Source organism: Dermacentor albipictus, chromosome 5 (assembly GCF_038994185.2).
Source record: "Dermacentor albipictus isolate Rhodes 1998 colony chromosome 5, USDA_Dalb.pri_finalv2, whole genome shotgun sequence".
Classification (NCBI taxonomy): domain Eukaryota; kingdom Metazoa; phylum Arthropoda; class Arachnida; order Ixodida; family Ixodidae; genus Dermacentor; species Dermacentor albipictus.
This window is the reverse complement of record NC_091825.1, coordinates 99,508,622-99,524,466: the sequence shown is the minus strand read 5'-3', so window position 1 is coordinate 99,524,466 and position 15,845 is coordinate 99,508,622.

The following is a 15,845-nucleotide window of genomic DNA, read 5'->3' as shown; positions in this document are numbered from 1 at the left end:
AATGCCAATTCTCGCAATCCGTTCATTTATCGTCTGAATAGGCGGAAACACATCTAATAAGACGGAGATGGATGCATATGCCACGAATCAACGTTTTCCAGAAGACTGATTGGACATGGCAGTTTCGACATTTTAATGGGCTATAGCCTTACCTTTTTTCTGGAATGCCAATCTTCGCAATCCATTTATTTATCGTCTGAATAGGCCGAAAAACTTCTAATAAGACGGAGATTGATGCATATGCCACGAATCAACGTTTTCCAGAAAACTGAGTGGACATGGTGGTTTCAACATTTTACTGGGCTATAGCCTTACCTTTTTTTTCAGGAACGCCAATTTTCGCAATCCATTTATTTATCATTTGAATAGGCGGAAACACTTCTAATTAGACGGAGATTGATGCATATGCCACAAATCAAAGTTTTCGAGAAAACTAAGTGGACATGGCGGTTTCGACATTTTACTGGCCTTACCTTTTTTTCTGGAATGCCAATCTTCGCAATCCATTTATTTATCGTCTGAATAGGCGGAAAAACTTCTAATAAGACGGAGGTTCATGCATATGCCATGAATCAACGTTTTCCAGAAAACTGAGTAGACATGGCGGTTTCGCCATTTTACTGAGCTAAAGCCTTGCCTTTTTTTCAGGAACGCCAATTTTCCCAATCCATTTATTTATCGTCTGAATAGGCCGAAACACTTCTAACAAGACGGAGATCGATGCATATGCCACGAATCAACGTTTCCCAGAAAACTGAGTGGACATGGCGGTGTCGACATTTTACTGGGCTATAGCCTTACCTTTTTTTCAAGAACGCCAATTTTCGCAATCCATTTATTTATCGTATGAATAGGCGGAAACACTTCTAATAAGACGGAGATTGATGCATATGCCGCGAATCAACGTTTTCCAAAAAACTGAGAGGACATGGCGGTTTTGACAATTGTCTGGGCTATAGCCTTGCCTTTTTTTCAGGAATGTCAATTTTCCCTATCCATTTATTTATAGACTGAATAGGCGGAAACACTTCTAATAAGACGGAGATTGATGCATATGCCACGAATCAACATTTTCCAGACAAATGAGAGGACATGCCGGTTTCGCCATTTTACTGGGCTATAGCCTTACCTTTTTTCAAGAATGCCAATTTTCGCAATCCATTTATTCATCGTCTGAATAGGCGGAAACACTTCTAATAAGACGGACATTGAAGCATATGCCACAAATAACGTTTATTAGAAGACTTAGTGGACATGGCGATTTCGACATTTTACTGCGCTATAGCCTTACCTTTTTTTCTGGAATGCCAATCTTCGCAATCCATTTATTTATCGCCTGAATAGGCGGAAAAACTTCTAATAAGACGGAGATTGATGCATATGCCATTAATCAACGTTTTCCAGAAAACTGAGTAGACATGGCGGTTTCGACATTGTACTGGGCTATAGCCTTACCTTTTTTTCAGGAACGCCAATTTTCCCAATCCATTTATTTATCGTCTGAAATGTCGGAAACACTTTTATTAAGACGGAGATTGATGCATATGCCACGAATCAACGTTTTCCAGACAAGTGAGTGGACATGGCGGTTTCGACATTTTACTGGGCTATAGCCTTAGATTTTTTTCAGGAATGCCAATTTTCGCAATCCATTTATTTATCATCTGAATGGGCGGAAAAACTTCTAATAAGGCGGAGATGGATGCATATGCCACGAATCAACGTTTTCCAGAAAACTTAGTGGACATGGCGGTTTCGACATTTTACTGGATATAGCCTTACCTTTTTTTCAGGAATGCCAATTCTCGCAATCCGTTTATTTATCGTCTGAATAGGCGGAAACACTTCCAATAGGACGGAGATTGATGCATATGCCACAAATCAACGTTTTCCAGAAGACTGAGTGGACATGGCAGATTCGGCATTTTCCTGGGCTATAGCCTTAACTTTTTTTCAGGAACGCCAATTTTCCCAATCCATTTATTTATCGTCTGAATAGGCGGAAACACTTCTAATAAGACGGCGATTGATGCATATGCCACAAATCAACGTTTTCCAGAAAAGTGAGTGGACATGGCGGTTTCGACATTTTACTGGGCTATAGCCTTACCTTTTTTTCAGGAACACCAATTTTCGCAATCCATTTATTTATCGTCGGAATTGTCGGAAACACTTCTAACAAGACGGATATTGAAGCATATTCCACAAATCAACGTTTTCCAGAAAACTGAGTGGACATGGCGGTTTCGACATTTTACTGGGCTATAGCCTTACCTTTTTTCTGGAATGCCAATTTTCCCAATCCATTTATTTATCGACTGAATAGGCGGAAACACTTCTAATAAGACGGAGATTGATGCATACGCCACGAATCAACATTTTCCACACAAGTGAGTGGACATGGCGGTTTCGACATTTTACTGGGCTATAGCCTTACCTTTTTTTCAGGAATGCCAATTCCCGCAATCCGTTCATTTATCGTCTGAATAGGCGGAAACACATCTAATAAGACGGAGATGGATGCATATGCCACGAATCAACGTTTTCCAGAAGACTGATTGGACATGGCAGTTTCGACATTTTAATGGGCTATAGCCTTACCTTTTTTCTGGAATGCCAATCTTCGCAATCCATTTATTTATCGTCTGAATAGGCCGAAAAAGTTCTAATAAGACGGAGATTGATGCATATGCCACGAATCAACGTTTTCCAGAAAACTGAGTGGACATGGTGGTTTCAACATTTTACTGGGCTATAGCCTTACCTTTTTTTTCAGGAACGCCAATTTTCGCAATCCATTTATTTATCATTTGAATAGGCGGAAACACTTCTAATTAGACGGAGATTGATGCATATGCCACAAATCAAAGTTTTCGAGAAAACTAAGTGGACATGGCGGTTTCGACATTTTACTGGCCTTACCTTTTTTTCAGGAACGCCAATTTTCCCAATACATTTAGTTATCGTCTGAATAGGCGGAAAAACTTCTAATAAGACGGAGATCGATACATGTGCCACGAATCAACGTTTTCCAGAAAACTGAGTGGACATGGCGGTGTCGACATTTTACTGGGCTATAGCCTTACCTTTTTTTCAAGAACGCCAATTTTCGCAATCCATTTATTTATCGTATGAATAGGCGGAAACACTTCTAATAAGACGGAGATTGATGCATATGCCGCAAATCAACGTTTTCCAAAAAACTGAGAGGACATGGCGGTTTTGACAATTGTCTGGGCTATAGCCTTGCCTTTTTTTCAGGAATGTCAATTTTCCCTATCCATTTATTTATAAACTGAATAGGCGGAAACACTTCTAATAAGACGGAGATTGATGCATATGCCACGAATCAACATTTTCCAGACAAATGAGTGGACATGCCGGTTTCGCCATTTTACTGGGCTATAGCCTTACCTTTTTTCAGGAATGCCAATTTTCGCAATCCATTTATTCATCGTCTGAATAGGCGGAAACACTTCTAACAAGACGGAGATTGATGCATATGCCACGAATCAACGTTTTCCAAAAATCTGAGAGGACATGGCGGTTTCGACAATTTACTGGGCTATAGCCTTGCCTTTTTTTCAGGAAGGCCAATTTTCCTAATCCATTTATTTATCGTATGAATAGGCGGAAACACTTCTAATAAGACGGAGATAGATGCATATGCCACGAATCAACGTTTTCCAGGTAACTGAGTGGACATGGTAGTTTCAACATTTTACTGGGCGATAGCCTTGCCTTTTTTTTCAGGAATGCCAATCTTCGCAATCCATTTATTTATCGTCTGAATACGCGGAGACGCTTCTAACAAGACGGAGATTGATGCATATGCCACGAATCAACGTTTTCCAAAAAACTGAGAGGACATGGCGGTTTCGACAATTTACTGGGCTAGAGCCTTACCTCTTTTTCAGGAACGCCAATTTTCCCAAACCATTTATTTATCGTTTGAGTAGGCGGAAACACTTCTAATAAGAAGAATATTGAAGCATATGCCACAAATCAAACTTTTCCAGAAAGCTGAGTGCACATGCCGGTTTCGACATTTTACTGGGCTATAGCCTTGCCTTTCTTTCAGGAATGCCAATTTTCGCAATCCATTTATTTATCGTCCTAATTGGCGGAAACTTCTAATAAGACGGAGATTGATGCATATGCCACGAATCAACGTTTTCCAGAAGACAGAGTGGGCATGGCAGTTTCGACATTTTACTGGCCTTACCTTTTTTTCTGGAATGCCAATCTTCGCAATCCATTTACTTATCGTCTTAATAGGCGGAAAAACTTCTAATAGGACGGAGATTGATGCATATGCCATGAAACAACGTTTTCCAGAAAACTGAGTAGACATGGTGGTTTCAACATTTTACTGGGCTATAGCCTTGCCTTTTTTTCAGGAATGCCAATCTTCGCAATACATTTATTTATCGTCTGAATACGCGGAGACGCTTCTAACAAGAAGGAGATTGATGCATATGCCACGAATCAACGTTTTCCAAAAAACTGAGAGGACATGGCGGTTTCGACAATTTACTGGGCTAGAGCCTTACCTCTTTTTCAGGAACGCCAATTTTCCCAATCCATTTATTTATCGTTTGAATAGGTGGAAACACTTCTAATAAGACGAATATTGAAGCATATGCCACAAATCAAAGTTTTCCAGAAAGCTGAGTGGACATGCCGGTTTCGACATTTTACTGGGCTATAGCCTTACCTTTTTTTCAGGAACGCCAATTTTCGCAATCCATTTATTTATCGTCTGAATAGTCGGAAACACTTTTATTAAGACGGAGATTGATGCATATGCCACGAATCAACGTTATCCAGACAAGTGAGTGGACATGGCGGTTTCGACATTTTACTGGGCTATAGCCTTAGCTTTTTTTAAGGAATGCCAATTTTCGCAATCCATTATTTATTTATCGTCTTAATAAGCGGAAACACTTGTAATAAGACGGAGATTCATGCATATGCCATGAATCAACGTTTTCCAGAAAACTGAGTAGACATGGTGGTTTCGCCATTTTACTGAGCTATAGCCTTACCTTTTTTTCAGGAACGGCAATTTTCGCAATCCATTTATTTATCGTCTGAGTACGCGGAAACACTTCTAACAAGACGGAGATTGATGCATATGCCACGAATCAACGTTTTCCAAAAAACTGAGAGGACATGGCGGTTTCGACAATTTACTGGGCAATCCTTACCTTTTTTTCAGGAACGCCAATTTTCGCAATCCATTTATTTATAGTCTGAATAGGCGGACACACTTCTAATAAGACGGAGATTGATGCATATGCCACAAATCAACGTTTTCGAGAAAACTAATTGGACATGGCGGTTTCGACATTTTACATGGGCTATAGCCTTACCTTTTTTTCAGGATTGCCAATTTTCGCAGTACATTTATTTATCGTCTGAATAGGCGGAAACACTTCTAATAAGACGGAGATTGATGCATATGCCATGAATCAACGTTTTCCAGAAAACTGAGTAGACATGGCAGTTTCGACATTTTACTGGCCTTACCTTTTTTTCTGGAATGCCAATCTTCGCAATCCATTTATTTATCGTCTGAGTACGCGGAAACACTTCTAACAAGACGGAGATTGATGCATATGCCACGAATCAACGTTTTCCAAAAAACTGACAGCACATGGCGGTTTCGACAATTTACTGGGCAATAGCCTTACCTTTTTTTCAGGAACGCCAATTTTTGCAATCCATTTATTTATAGTCTGAATAGGCGGAAACACTTCTAATAAGACGGAGATTGATGCATATGCCACAAATCAACGTTGTCGAGAAAACTAAGTGGACATGGCGGTTTCGACATTTTACATGGGCTATAGCCTTACCTTTTTTTCAGGATTGCCAATTTTCGCAATACATTTATTTATCGTGTGAATAGGCGGAAACACTTCTAATAAGACGGAGATTGATGCATATGCCACAAATCAACGTTTTCCAGAAGACTGATTGGACATGGCAGTTTCGACATTTTACTGGCCTTACCTTTTTTTCTGGAATGCCAATCTTCGCAATCCATTTATTTATCGTCTGAATAGGCGGAAAAACTTCTAATAAGACGGAGATTGATGCATATGCCATGAATCAACGTTTTCCAGAAAACTGAGTAGACATGGCGGTTTCGCCATTTTACTGGGCTATAGCCTTAGATTTTTTTCAGGAATGCCAATTTTCGCAATCCATTTATTTATCATCTGAATGGGCGGAAAAACTTCTAATAAGACGGAGATCGATGCATATGCCACGAATCAACGTTTTCCAGAAAACTTAGTGGACATGGCGGTTTCGACATTTTACTGGGCTATAGCCTTACCTTTTTTTCAGGAATGCCAATTCTCACAATCCGTTTATTTATCGTCTGAATAGGCGGAAACACTTCTAATAAGACGGATATTGATGCATATGCCACAAATCAACGTTTTCCAGAAGACTGAGTGGACATGGCAGATTCGGTATTTTCCTGGGCTATAGCCTTAACTTTTTTTCAGGAACGCCAATTTTCCCAATCCATTTATTTATCGTCTGAATAGGCGGAAACACTTCTAATAAGACGGAGATGGATGCATATGCCACAAATCAACGTTTTCCAGAAAACTGAGTGGACATGGCGGTTTCGACATTTTACTGGGCTATAGCCTTAACTTTTTTTCAGGAACGCCAATTTTCGCAATCGATTTATTTATCGACGGAATTGTCGGAAACACTTCTAACAAGACGGATATTGAAGCATATTCCACAAATCAACGTTTTCCAGAAAACTGAGTGGACATGGCGGTTTCGACATTTTACTGGGCTATAGCCTTACCTTTTTTCTGGAATGCCAATTTTGCCAATCCATTTATTTATCGACTGAATAGGCGGAAACACTTCTAATAAGACGGAGATTGATGCATACGCCACGAATCAACATTTTCCACACAAGTGAGTGGACATGGCGGTTTCGACATTTTACTGGGCTATAGCCTTACCTTTTTTCTGGAATGCCAATTTTCCCAATCCATTTATTTATCGACTGCATAGGCGGAAACACTTCTAATAAGACGGAGATTGATGCATACGCCACGAATCAACATTTTCCACACAAGTGAGTGGACATGGCGGTTTCGACATTTTACTGGGCTATAGCCTTACCTTTTTTCAGGAATGCCAATTCTCGCAATCCGTTCATTTATCGTCTGAATAGGCGGAAACACATCTAATAAGACGGAGATGGATGCATAGGCCACGAATCAACGTTTTCCAGAAGACTGATTGGACATGGCAGTTTCGACATTTTAATGGGCTATAGCCTTACCTTTTTTCTGGAATGCCAATCTTCGCAATCCATTTATTTATCGTCTGAATAGGCCGAAAAACTTCTAATAAGACGGAGATTGATGCATATGCCACGAATCAACGTTTTCCAGAAAACTGAGTGGACATGGTGGTTTCAACATTTTACTGGGCTATAGCCTTACCTTTTTTTTTCAGGAACGCCAATTTTCGCAATCCATTTATTTATCATTTGAATAGGCGGAAACACTTCTAATTAGACGGAGATTGATGCATATGCCACAAATCAAAGTTTTCGAGAAAACTAAGTGGACATGGCGGTTTCGACATTTTACTGGCCTTACCTTTTTTTCTGGAATGCCAATCTTCGCAATCCATTTATTTATCGTCTGAATAGGCGGAAACACTTCTAATAAGACGGATGTTCATGCATATGCCACAAATCAACGTTTTCCAGAAGACTGATTGGACATGCCAGTTTCGCCATTTTACTGGGCTATAGCCTTACCTTTTTTTCAGGAACGCCAATTTTTCCAATACATTTAGTTATCGTCTGAATAGGCGGAAAAACTTCTAATAAGACGGAGATCGATGCATATGCCACGAATCAACGTTTTCCAGAAAACTGAGTGGACATGGCGGTGTCGACATTTTACTGGGCTATAGCCTTACCTTTTTTTCAAGAACGCCAATTTTCGCAATCCATTTATTTATCGTATGAATAGGCGGAAACACTTCTAATAAGACGGAGATTGATGCATATGCCGCGATTCAACGTTTTCCAAAAAACTGAGAGGACATGGCGGTTTTGACAATTGTCTGGGCTATAGCCTTGCCTTTTTTTCAGGAATGTCAATTTTCCCTATCCATTTATTTATAGACTGAATAGGCGGAAACACTTCTAATAAGACGGAGATTGATGCATATGCCACGAATCAACATTTTCCAGACAAATGAGTGGACATGCCAGTTTCGCCATTTTACTGGGCTATAGCCTTACCTTTTTTCAGGAATGCCAATTTTCGCAATCCATTTATTCATCGTCTGAATAGGCGGAAACACTTCTAATAAGACGGAGATTGAAGCATATGCCACAAATAACGTTTATTAGAAGACTTAGTGGACATGGCGATTTCGACATTTCACTGGGCTATAGCCTTACCTTTTTTTCTGGAATGCCAATCTTGGCAATCCATTTATTTATCGCCTGAATAGGCGGAAAAACTTCTAATAAGACGGAGATTGATGCATATGCCATTAAGCAACGTTTTCCAGAAAACTGAGTAGACATGGCGGTTTCGACATTGTACTGGGCTATAGCCTTACCTTTTTTTCAGGAACACCAATTTTCCCAATCCATTTATTTATCGTCTGAATAGTCGGAAACACTTTTATTAAGACGGAGATTGATGCATATGCCACGAATCAACGTTTTCCAGACAAGTGAGTGGACATGGCGGTTTCGACATTTTACTGGGCCTTAGCCTTAGATTTTTTTCAGGAATGCCAATTTTCGCAATCCATTTATTTATCATCTGAATGGGCGGAAAAACTTCTAATAAGGCGGAGATGGATGCATATGCCACGAATCAACGTTTTCCAGAAAACTTAGTGGACATGGCGGTTTCGACATTTTACTGGATATAGCCTTACCTTTTTTTCAGGAATGCCAATTCTCGCAATCCGTTTATTTATCGTCTGAATAGGCGGAAACACTTCCAATAAGACGGAGATTGATGCATATGCCACAAATCAACGTTTTCCAGAAGACTGAGTGGACATGGCAGATTCGGCATTTTCCTGGGCTATAGCCTTAACTTTTTTTCAGGAACGCCAATTTTCCCAATCCATTTATTTATCGTCTGAATAGGCGGAAACACTTCTAATAAGACGGCGATTGATGCATATGCCACAAATCAACGTTTTCCAGAAAACTGAGTGGACATGGCGGTTTCGACATTTTACTGGGCTATAGCCTTACCTTTTTTTCAGGAACGCCAATTTTCGGAATCCATTTATTTATCGTCGGAATTGTCGGAAACACTTCTAACAAGACGGATATTGAAGCATATTCCACAAATCAACGTTTTCCAGAAAACTGAGTTGACATGGCGGTTTCGACATTTTACTGGGCTATAGCCTTACCTTTTTTCTGGAATGCCAATTTTCCCAATCCATTTATTTATCGATTGAATAGGCGGAAACACTTCTAATAAGACGGAGATTGATGCATACGCCACGAATCAACATTTTCCACACAAGTGAGTGGACATGGCGGTTTCGACATTTTACTGGGCTATAGCCTTACCTTTTTTTCAGGAATGCCAATTCTCGCAATCCGTTCATTTATCGTCTGAATAGGCGGAAACACATCTAATAAGACGGAGATGGATGCATATGCCACGAATCAACGTTTTCCAGAAGACTGATTGGACATGGCAGTTTCGACATTTTAATGGGCTATAGCCTTACCTTTTTTCTGGAATGCCAATCTTCGCAATCCATTTATTTATCGTCTGAATAGACCGAAAAACTTCTAATAAGACGGAGATTGATGCATATGCCACGAATCAACGTTTTCCAGAAAACTGAGTGGACATGGTGGTTTCAACATTTTACTGGGCTATAGCCTTACCTTTTTTTTCAGGAACGCCAATTTTCGCAATCCATTTATTTATCATTTGAATAGGCGGAAACACTTCTAATTAGACGGAGATTGATGCATATGCCACAAATCAAAGTTTTCGAGAAAACTAAGTGGACATGGCGGTTTCGACATTTTACTGGCCTTACCTTTTTTCTGGAATGCCAATCTTCGCAATCCATTTATTTATCGTCTGAATAGGCGGAAACACTTCTAATAATACGGAGATTGATGCATATGCCACGAATGAACGTTTTCCAGAAAACTTAGTGGACATGGCGGTTTCGATATTTTACTGGGCTATAGCCTTACCTTTTTTTCAGGAATGCCAATTTTCCCAATCCATTTATTTATCGTCTGAATAGAAGGAAACACTTCTAATAAGACGGAGATTGATGCATACGCCACAAATCAACGTTTTCCATAAAACTTAGTGGACATGGCGGTTTCGACATTTTACTGGGCTATAGCCTTACCTTTTTTTCAGGAATGCCAATTTTCGCAATCCATTTATTTATCGTCTGAATAGGCGGAAACACTTCTATTAAGACGGAGATTGATGCATATGCCACAAATATACGTTTTCCAGAAGACTGAGTGGACATGGCAGTTTCGATAGCCTTGCCTTTTTTTCAGCAATGCCAATTTTCGCAATCCATTTATTTATCGTCTGAATAGGCGGAAACACTTCTAATAAGACGGAGATTGATGCATATGCTACGAATCAACGTTTTCCAGAAAACTTAGTGGACATGGCGGTTTCGACATTTTACTGGGCTATAGCCTTACCTTTTTTTCAGGAATGCCAATTTTCGCAATCCATTTATTTATCGTCTGAATAGGCGGAAACACTTCTAATAGGACGGAGATTGATGCATATGCCGCAAATCAACGTTTTCGAGAAAACTAAGTGGACATGGCGGTTTCCACATTTTACATGGGCTATAGCCTTACCTTTTTTTTCAGGAATGCCAATTTTCGAAATACATTTGTTTATCGTCTGAATAGGCGGAACGACTTCTAATAAGACGGAGGTACATGCATATGCCACAAATCAACGTTTTCCAGAAGACTGATTGGACATGGCAGTTTCGACATTTTAATGGGCTATAGCCTTACCTTTTTTCTGGAATGCCAATCTTCGCAATCCATTTATTTATTCGACATTTTACATGGGCTATAGCCTTACCTTTTTTTTCAGGAATGCCAATATTCGCAATACATTTATTTATCGTCTGAATAGGTGGAAACACTTCTAATAAGACGGAGATTCATGCATATGCCACAAATCAACGTTTTCCAGAAGACTGATTGGACATGGCACTTTCGGCATTTTACTGGCCTTACCTTTTTTTCTGGAATGCCAATCTTCGCAATCCATTTATTTATCGTCTGAATAGGCGGAAACACTTCTAACAAGACGGAGATTGATGCATATGCCACGAATCAACGTCTTCCAGAAAACTGAGGGGACATGGTGGTTTCGCCATGTTACTGGGCTATGGCCTTACCTTTTTTCAGGAACGCCAATTTTCCAAATACATTTAGTTATCGTCTGAATAGGCGGAAACACTTCTAATAAGACGGAGATCGATGCATATGCCACGAATCAACGTTTTCCAGAAAACTGAGTGGACGTGGCGGTGTCGACATTTTACTATAGCCTTACCTTTTTTTCAAGAACGCCAATTTTCGCAATCCATTTATTTATCGTATGAATAGGCGGAAACAATTCTAATAATACGGAGATTGATGCATATGCCACGAATGAACGTTTTCCAGAAAACTTAGTGGACATGGCGGTTTCGATATTTTACTGGGCTATAGCCTTACCTTTTTTTCAGGAATGCGAATTTTCGCAATCCATTTATTTATCGTCTGAATAGGCGGAAACACTTCTAATAGGACGGAGATTGATGCATATGCCACAAATCAACGTTTTCGAGAAAACTAAGTGGACATGGCGGTTTCGACATTTTACTGGCCTTACCTTTTTTTCTGGAATGCCAATCTTCGCAATCCATTTATTTATCGTCTGAATAGGCGGAAACACATCTAATAAGACGGAGATGGATGCATATGCCACGAATCAACGTTTTCCAGAAGACTGATTGGACATGGCAGTTTCGACATTTTACTGGGCTATAGCCTTACCTTTTTTTTTCAGGAACGCCAATTTTCGCAATCCATTTATTTATCATTTGAATAGGCGGAAACACTTCTAATTAGAGGGAGATTGATGCATATGCCACAAATCAAAGTTTTCGAGAAAACTAAGTGGACATGGTTGGTTTCGACATTTTACTGGCCTTACCTTTTTTTCTGGAATGCCAATCTTCGCAATCCATTTATTTATCGTCTGAATAGGCGGAAACACTTCTAATAAGACGGATGTTCATGCATATGCCACAAATCAACGTTTTCCAGAAGACTGATTGGACATGCCAGTTTCGCCATTTTACTGGGCTATAGCCTTACCTTTTTTTCAGGAACGCCAATTTTCCCAATACATTTAGTTATTGTCTGAATAGGCGGAAAAACTTCTAATAAGACGGAGATCGATGCATATGCCACGAATCAACGTTTTCCAGAAAACTGAGTGGACATGGCGGTGTCGGCATTTTACTGGGCTATAGCCTTACCTTTTTTTCAAGAACGCCAATTTTCGCAATCCATTTATTTATCGTATGAATAGGCGGAAACACTTCTAATAAGACGGAGATTGATGCATATGCCGCGAATCAACGTTTTCCAAAAAACTGAGAGGACATGGCGGTTTTGACAATTGTCTGGGCTATAGCCTTGCCTTTTTTTCAGGAATGTCAATTTTCCCTATCCATTTATTTATAGACTGAATAGGCGGAAACACTTCTAATAAGACGGAGATTGATGCATATGCCACGAATCAACATTTTCCAGACAAATGAGTGGACATGCCAGTTTCGCCATTTTACTGGGCTATAGCCTTACCTTTTTTCAGGAATGCCAATTTTCGCAATCCATTTATTCATCGTCTGAATAGGCGGAAACACTTCTAATAAGACGGAGATTGAAGCATATGCCACAAATAACGTTTATTAGAAGACTTAGTGGACATGGCGATTTCGACATTTTACTGGGCTATAGCCTTACCTTTTTTTCTGGAATGCCAATCTTCGCAATCCATTTATTTATCGCCTGAATAGGCGGAAAAACTTCTAATAAGACGGAGATTGATGCATATGCCATTAAGCAACGTTTTCCAGAAACCTGAGTAGACATGGCGGTTTCGACATTGTACTGGGCTATAGCCTTACCTTTTTTTCAGGAACACCAATTTTCCCAATCCATTTATTTATCGTCTGAATAGTCGGAAACACTTTTATTAAGACGGAGATTGATGCATATGCCACGAATCAACGTTTTCCAGACAAGTGAGTGGACATGGCGGTTTCGACATTTTACTGGGCTATAGCCTTAGATTTTTTTCAGGAATGCCAATTTTCGCAATCCATTTATTTATCATCTGAATGGGCGGAAAAACTTCTAATAAGGCGGAGATGGATGCATATGCCACGAATCAACGTTTTCCAGAAAACTTAGTGGACATGGCGGTTTCGACATTTTACTGGATATAGCCTTACTTTTTTTTCAGGAATGCCAATTCTCGCAATCCGTTTATTTATCGTCTGAATAGGCGGAAACACTTCCAATAAGACGGAGATTGATGCATATGCCACAAATCAACGTTTTCCAGAAGACTGAGTGGACATGGCAGATTCGGCATTTTCCTGGGCTATAGCCTTAACTTTTTTTCAGGAACGCCAATTTTCCCAATCCATTTATTTATCGTCTGAATAGGCGGAAACACTTCTAATAAGACGGCGATTGATGCATATGCCACAAATCAACGTTTTCCAGAAAACTGAGTGGACATGGCGGTTTCGACATTTTACTGGGCTATAGCCTTACCTTTTTTTCAGGAACGCCAATTTTCGGAATCCATTTATTTATCGTCGGAATTGTCGGAAACACTTCTAACAAGACGGATATTGAAGCATATTCCACAAATCAACGTTTTCCAGAAAACTGAGTGGACATGGCGGTTTCGACATTTTACTGGGCTATAGCCTTACCTTTTTTCTGGAATGCCAATTTTCCCAATCCATTTATTTATCGACTGAATAGGCGGAAACACTTCTAATAAGACGGAGATTGATGCATACGCCACGAATCAACATTTTCCACACAAGTGAGTGGACATGGCGGTTTCGACATTTTACTGGGCTATAGCCTTACCTTTTTTTCAGGAATGCCAATTCTCGCAATCCGTTCATTTATCGTCTGAATAGGCGGAAACACATCTAATAAGACGGAGATGGATGCATATGCCACGAATCAACGTTTTCCAGAAGACTGATTGGACATGGCAGTTTCGACATTTTAATGGGCTATAGCCTTACCTTTTTTCTGGAATGCCAATCTTCGCAATCCATTTATTTATCGTCTGAATAGGCCGAAAAACTTCTAATAAGACGGAGATTGATGCATATGCCACGAATCAACGTTTTCCAGAAAACTGAGTGGACATGGTGGTTTCAACATTTTACTGGGCTATAGCCTTACCTTTTTTTTCAGGAACGCCAATTTTCGCAATCCATTTATTTATCATTTGAATAGGCGGAAACACTTCTAATTAGACGGAGATTGATGCATATGCCACAAATCAAAGTTTTCGAGAAAACTAAGTGGACATGGCGGTTTCGACATTTTACTGGCCTTACCTTTTTTCTGGAATGCCAATCTTCGCAATCCATTTATTTATCGTCTGAATAGGCGGAAACACTTCTAATAATACGGAGATTGATGCATATGCCACGAATGAACGTTTTCCAGAAAACTTAGTGGACATGGCGGTTTCGATATTTTACTGGGCTATAGCCTTACCTTTTTTTCAGGAATGCCAATTTTCCCAATCCATTTATTTATCGTCTGAATAGAAGGAAACACTTCTAATAAGACGGAGATTGATGCATACGCCACAAATCAACGTTTTCCATAAAACTTAGTGGACATGGCGGTTTCGACATTTTACTGGGCTATAGCCTTACCTTTTTTTCAGGAATGCCAATTTTCGCAATCCATTTATTTATCGTCTGAATAGGCGGAAACACTTCTAATAGGACGGAGATTGATGCATATGCCACAAATCAACGTTTTCGAGAAAACTAAGTGGACATGGCGGTTTCCACATTTTACATGGGCTATAGCCTTACCTTTTTTTTCAGGAATGCCAATTTTCGAAATACATTTGTTTATCGTCTGAATAGGCGGAACGACTTCTAATAAGACGGAGGTACATGCATATGCCACAAATCAACGTTTTCCAGAAGACTGATTGGACATGGCAGTTTCGACATTTTAATGGGCTATAGCCTTACCTTTTTTCTGGAATGCCAATCTTCGCAATCCATTTATTTATTCGACATTTTACATGGGCTATAGCCTTACCTTTTTTTTCAGGAATGCCAATATTCGCAATACATTTATTTATCGTCTGAATAGGTGGAAACACTTCTAATAAGACGGAGATTCATGCATATGCCACAAATCAACGTTTTCCAGAAGACTGATTGGACATGGCACTTTCGGCATTTTACTGGCCTTACCTTTTTTTCTGGAATGCCAATCTTCGCAATCCATTTATTTATCGTCTGAATAGGCGGAAACACTTCTAACAAGACGGAGATTGATGCATATGCCACGAATCAACGTCTTCCAGAAAACTGAGGGGACATGGTGGTTTCGCCATGTTACTGGGCTATGGCCTTACCTTTTTTTCAGGAACGCCAATTTTCCCAATACATTTAGTTATCGTCTGAATAGGCGGAAACACTTCTAATAAGACGGAGATTGA